Source organism: Rhinolophus ferrumequinum, chromosome 9 (genome assembly GCF_004115265.2).
Source record: "Rhinolophus ferrumequinum isolate MPI-CBG mRhiFer1 chromosome 9, mRhiFer1_v1.p, whole genome shotgun sequence".
Lineage (NCBI taxonomy): Eukaryota > Metazoa > Chordata > Mammalia > Chiroptera > Rhinolophidae > Rhinolophus > Rhinolophus ferrumequinum.
The window spans coordinates 90,950,977-90,957,771 of NC_046292.1; the positions used below are offsets into that span (position 1 = coordinate 90,950,977).

Sequence of the window (6,795 nt, forward strand, 5' to 3'; positions counted from 1 at the left end):
AATTATACACTTGAAATCTATGTAATTTTACTAACCATTGTCACCCCAATGAACTTTAATTTAAAAAAAGAGAGAGAGAAAACAGTCCCAGAAGGGACAGACAGAGAAGCGATGGGGACCAGAGATGTAAGGACTGGAGCCATATTTCCTTTGTAGTATTTAACTCCGGGCCATTGTTTATGATCAGTGGGGTAACAGACTCTTGAAGGCTGGAACACCGTTAATTCTTTTTCATTCCAGAACCTTCCAAATTCCTGGCAATTTAATCAAAAGTGCACCATGAATGTTTATTGTAAAAACAATGGAAGCCCTGGGTCAGAGGACGACCTGGCAACTGGACAGAGGCTGGTTTGGGTGCGGGGGAAGAAGTAAGGAGGGCCTGCGCCAGGGCGGGGGTGGGGGACTCCTTCCAGAGAACTTGATAGTGCTGTTTGCTCAAGAAGACAGAGTATTTTGGCCAGGAAGCTGCCTGCGGTTAATTGGAATAAATAAAATAAAACCAAATTACTTTTTGGAGACTTTGACTCAGACCTGTCTCTTTTTCTTGTTGCCTGATAAAAGAAAGGAAGGAAGAGAAGGAGGGAGGGAAGTAAAAAGAATGAAAGAATGAAGGACAGAGGAAAGAAAGAAGAGACAGAGAGAGGGAAGGTGTGATGGAGGGAAGACAGGCAGAGTTCTGAAGGCCCATGGTCTAGCTCCTTTGGCATAGACGCAGCGGAGCCCTGATTCAGGGGAATTTTTCATGTTCCTTTCTCCCCTCTCAGCAGTAATCTTTCCTCCCTTGTCAAGAATTTAATTCTGGGCTATTTTCACTCTCCCTCTCATACAAACAAGAAAATAGTATATAGTCACTTGTCTATATTTGTTGTTCTGTGTCTCAACTTATACACCCTTTCTTCAGGAATGCCCACAAACTTCCTGCGTGCATTGCGCCCCAACCATGTTTTCCCAGCCATCCTGCTCAGTACTCATAGTGCTCTGTGCCACTGGGGATTCATTTGAATTCCCACCCACTTTGCGGTCTGCTCTATGAGGGCAGGGCAAGCACCCATTTTGTCCAACACTGTAGAAGAGTTTGGCACAGAAGTGTTTATCAATAATTCGTTAATTAACACTTTGCCTTATAAAAAAAATAATATAAACAGAACCACTTTAAAATGGACTCAGAGCTGTCATTGCAGAGGAGCTGCCTCTCATGTCTTATAGCTCAAACCTTTGGATGTTAAAACAGGACAAAATAACCTTTGCAAAATAACAAAATAGCATTGTATCCCATGCAACTGTTTACAAAGATAACAAGAAGGAGTGTGAACCCCCAGAAGAAATACACCTGTCAAGATGGACTCCCTGTGGTTGAATTGACCTATATTTAAACTAGAACCTAAGAGCCTTTGCTGACAGGGGCCTCTCACAAACTTGCACTGCGGGAGGAACCACAGACTGAACTTCTAACCTCCCGCAGCACCCTGCCTGTGTACAGCATCTGAGTGGACCTCTGCAGGAAAGTTCCTCTTTCTGAGGCCATGCTACCATCCAGCCAATAGACTGTGACCTGCCGTGACCAATGAGAACTGCACAGTTTGGAAACCTTATTTGCATGAAATGGACCAAAATGGGAACAATGGGTGGGAAGTTTCTCTATCAAAGGCGGCCTCTTCTTTGTCTCAGCGAGGCACAATTTAGGTTGCTACCTGAGTCTGTGTCTCCAAGGTTGCACTTTTTTGGTTCAAATAAATGCTTTGTATTCTTTATTACAGTCTAAAATTAATTTTAGTTTATGACAGGTATTATGACTATTGGACTGAAAATTGAAAACATCTCTTAGAACTAGCACCGCTACATTAGCTTATCTGCACATACAGAAAATCCCCTCACATTTCTCATAAATATCCATTGCCTTCCCCTCCTAATCAAAACACTGTTCGAATTTCTGCCTGAGTCAGTACTTCCTGAGGAGCTATTGGTTTGGATCTCAGATAAATGCTGTTGCCTCTCACTTTGGCCTCTTATTTTTAGGTTAATAACCTCTTACCTAAAATGATGTCTCAGCCAGGCATTCATATTTTTCGTCTTTTACCTATATTTATATAAGGAAAGTTACTTTCCCTTTCATAAGTACCTTTCTGGTAGTCAGGCCACCAAATTTCCTGTCACAAAATGTGATGGAAGTGCCAGCCCTTAGTAATAGGGATATGGGGACAGTTATTTGGGCCACATGACAGTCACTTTGGCTTGTGACACATCCAGGATGCCCTTTGCAGATGACTCAGGTGGGAGGGTCAGAAGCAATGACACAGGAGCTGAGTTGAGCCAGCAAGCACAGAATTAGCTGCTGGTGGTGGTGACAATGTCAAGTAATGGCCTAAACATTCAAGATAAACCCGCAGCCCTTCCAATCAGAAGGACTAGCAGTATGCAGTAGCTGGCAGCAAAGATGCTGGAACCCTAAACCCTGGTTCCAAACCTCTGCCTCCAAATCCAGAGAAGAAAAAGGACTGATTTCACTGAGCCGTCTTACCTGGAGATAAAACAAATAAAAAGCAGAAGGAAAGGCCACAGACTTTCTGAGCACATGATTCACATTGGTTTCAATGCTGTCACAGAGCAGTGGGCCTGCTTGCTTCAGACATTGAGTATCACTAAGCTAGAGCAGAAGAAAACCCACAGGCTCTTTTGGGTGTATTGGAAGTCTACAACTTTCTTTCTTTCTTTTTTTTTTTAAAGTTTATTGGGGTGACAATGGTTAGTAAAGTTACATAGATTTCAGGTGTACAATTCTGTATGACATCATCTATGTATCACATTGTGTGTTCACCACCCAGAGTCAGTTCTCCTTCCATCACCATATATTTGAAGTCTATAACTTTCTATAGCTCAACACAGACCTCCAACAGCCAGAAGTACATGAGCTTTACATACAAATTAGCTGAGGATTATAATTCTTCTAACACTTTGAATGAATGGAGGATAGCGTCTGAGACCCCGAAAGTGTTACCAGTTTCTTCTTCACCAGAAGATGAAAGTGATGATGATGAAGATGAAGAAGATGATGATGATGCCCAGCTCCAGGGACTGCCCCACACCTACAGCAACAAAATCTGTATGCACGTGGTCTGTGATGTGACCACTTCCATTACTCCAACTCGGGACATGACTACATCTCCCATTTCACCTACTGAGAATAATATCACTCTTCCAGTTGCTCTAACCTTAGTACTGAGAAGCAGAAGAAGAAGCCTAAAATGTCAGATGAAGAGATCTTGGAGAAATTCTGGAGAATAGGGAGTGTGGGCGATCCTGAGATAAACTGTACATGGTTTGAGAAGACAAGGTGCTTCAGGCACTGTGTATAGTGCGATGAACGTGGCCACAGGACAGGAGGTGGCCAGTAAGAAGATGAAACTGCAGTGGCAGCTGAAGAAACAACTGATTGTTAATGAGATCCTGTTCATGAGGGAAAAAAAAGAACCCAAATATTGCGAACTACTTGGACAGTGACCTCGTGGGAGATGATGAGCTGGAATCCTTAGCTGGAGGCTCTTTGACAGACATGGTGGAAGAAACCTGCATGGACAAAGACCAGATTGCAGCTGTGTGCCATAAGCACTCACAGGCTTTGGAATTTCTGCATTCGAAACAGGTCATTCTCAGAGACATCAAGAGTGACAACATCGTGTTGCAAACGGATGGCTCTGTCTGGCTGAGTTTGGTTTCTGTGCTCAGATCTCTCCAGAGCAGAGCAAATGGAGCACCACAGTGGTACCTGTACTGGATGGCAACAGAGGTTGACATCTGGTCCCTGGACATCACGGACATTGAAATGATTGAAGGGGAGCCACCATACATCAATGAAAACCCTCTGAGAGCCTTGTACCTCACAGCCACCAATGGGACCCCGGAGCTTCAGATCCCAGAGAAGCTGTCAGCTATCTCCAGAGATTTTCTGAACCACTGTCTGGCGATGGATATGGAGAAGAGAGTTTCAGCTAAAGAGCTGCTGCAGCATCAGATCCTGAAAATTGCAAGCCCCTCTCCAGCCTCACTCCCCTGATTGCAAATAGGCAGCCAAGAACAATCACTAAAACCATGTGCCAGCCTCATTGTGCCAAGCCTTCTGTGACATTAATGCTCATTTCAGAAATTCCAACCCCTGACGCCCTCTCTTCCGTGCCTTGCTCCTCCCCTTTCCTGGTCTAGCGTCTCAAGTCTTTGATCCTTGGAAACCATGTGTCCAGCATTAAAGAGAACTGCAACTGACTAATCAAATGATGGCCATTTCTAAGTAAGAAATTTCCTCCCAAGTTGTGGACGTGAGCGTGGTTTATGGTCAAGGGCTTATATGAACAAACGCTTGGCCTCCTATTTCCACACACCAAAGTCTTCTCCACACACCACCTGCCCTTATTCCCTGGCCAATCAGTTCTTGGCTATATACATTTTTGCCTTAATAACATTGAAAAAGAGAAGTGATGACACAAAGTCCTCCACTCTTCTCACCCACCCAACACATAAAATAGCATTTTTTTAGGGAAAGCGAGAAGAGGATGCTTTAACCACGTCTTGGGAACCCTTTAATTTTCTCCCTTACTAATTTTATTTTATGTTTTCCATTTTTGTATGCTGGTAAAATACACATAACATAAAACTTACCATCCTAACCATTTTAAGTGTATAGTTCAGTGGCATTAAGTACATTCATATTGTTATGCCGCCATCAGCACCGTCCATCCACGGAAACCTTTTCATTTTGCAAAACTGCAACACTGTACCCATGAAACAAAACCTCCCATCTGCCTTCCCTCCAGCGCCTGGCAGCCGCCATTCTACTTTCACATTTACATTCTACTGTCTCTAGGAATGTGACTCCTCCTGATATATCTTAAAAATGAAACCATGCAGTATTTGTACTGTTGTTACTGGCTTAGTTCACTTACCATAATCCTCAAGGTCCATCCACATCATAGCATGTGTCAGGATTTCCTTCCTCTTTAGACTGAATACTTTTCCATTGTATTTATATACCACATTTTGTCCATTCATCCTTCAAAGGACACTGGGTTGCTTTCACCTTTCGGCTACTGTGAATAATGCTGCTATGAATGTGGATGTACAGATACGTCTTCAAGACCCTGTTTGCAATTCTTCAGGGTAGATACCCAGAGTGAAATTGCTGGATCGTACGGTAATTCTATATTTAAGTTTCTGAGGAAGTGCCACACTGCTTCCCAGAGCACTGGCGCCACTTTGCATTCCCACCAACAGTGCACAGGTTTCCAGTTTCTCCGCATCCTCACGTGGGAACCTTTTGTCCTGCTACTTTGCTCACTTTTTCAATGATCAGAGGTCTTTCCAGCGTGGCTCAGTCTGCATGTTCCCAGACCCTCTCTCCATATCAAGTGCCACCCTGTCCTTCCAGCAAAGCAGTTCCTGTCTGCTGCTTCCCCAAACCCTCCTCAGAACCTGCAACGCCACCTCCCCTTGCCCTGGACAAAACTCCGAGGCAGCACAACTGATGCTGTTTTCTTTACATAATATTCTGGGAACTGCCTTCTGCCTCTTCTAGCCTGTCTTCCTCTGGCCTCAATGTCTGTCAGAGTTCATAAAGGTGCCTTTATGCTCCAAGGGGCATCTCTTGTTCTGTGGCACAGGCTGGTAGACACCGTTCAAAATTATCCCACTGTTTGTTTTATGCAAAACAACAGACCTCCTTTTCAAGAGTAGCTATGTAGGTAAAGTGAAAATAGGGCTTCTGACCCTTACATTCCTGGAAATGCATCATGGGTTTAATTTTAAAAAGTGAGTTCTTTTTCTGAAAGTCCAACAGTACACAGCTCCCTCCTTGTATAAATTGTTTGGCCATTTTATCATAGCACAACTTTTTGCACTGAGTTTCATTTTCATTTTGAGATGGAAGAAAATATACCAAGAACAAAGTCTCTTAGCACTTCAAAATTACTTGAAGGTCAGAAGCAAAACTGTTGAAAGGCTGAAAGATGCAGGCTAAATTCTTTGCCAATAAGATGAGAAACTCTTTACTGTCAGCTATACAGCAATTCATGAATAGATTTAGAGTAGCCAATGATATGTAAAAATACAGCCAATTGTTAATTAGCAACTAATCAATTATTTCAAATTCACTTGACCATCATCATAAACCAGCTGTAGGTTATGAGAAAGTCAAATATTCCTGAACTTTAACTCCTGTCACTTTTGACCTGTCACTTACAACTAAACATACGTCTACAGGGCCAAGCTGACCAATGGGAACTAATGTCAGGGTACTTGGTGATCTAGTATAGTTTCCCGGCTGTGCAATGTCAGGCAACAGAGCCTGTGGCTAGAGCCCACTTACCGTGGGCCTCAAAGTTAAACTGTTGAAATTATTTCCTAATGAGTTTATATGTAGAGTCACAGAGATAGATACACTGAAAAGATGGAAAGAACATATTTTAATTATAAAATATAAGCTCATGTTCCATTAAAAAAACTGCAGAATAATGTTTTATAAATCCTCTACTTAGGGATGGCACATTTATATTGCATTGCATTTCATAAAGCATTCATTTGTTTAATATAACACTTTAAAACATACCATCAAGTTTGGCATTTCTTCAGTTTTTGATTATACCGAGAGACTCAAAAAGTTATATTAGCTGGGTTTCTCTGAACCTTGTCAAAGACTCAGCTCATGGAGAGGGGCTTCCAATGCCATGGTCCTGGGTAATTACATGGGGAAACAGTGCAGGCCTGAGTGGTTGGCCCCTCTGTACCCTAGGGCTCTCTCTTCTTCCCGGT

General features: G+C 42.8%; 1 pseudogene; it reads left to right on the plus strand.

The window, feature by feature from the left end:
* The first annotated feature begins 279 nt into the window (after nucleotides 1–279).
* LOC117027136 (serine/threonine-protein kinase PAK 1-like) lies at nucleotides 280–4,197 on the plus strand (annotated as a pseudogene).
* The last annotated feature ends 2,598 nt before the right edge of the window (nucleotides 4,198–6,795 follow it).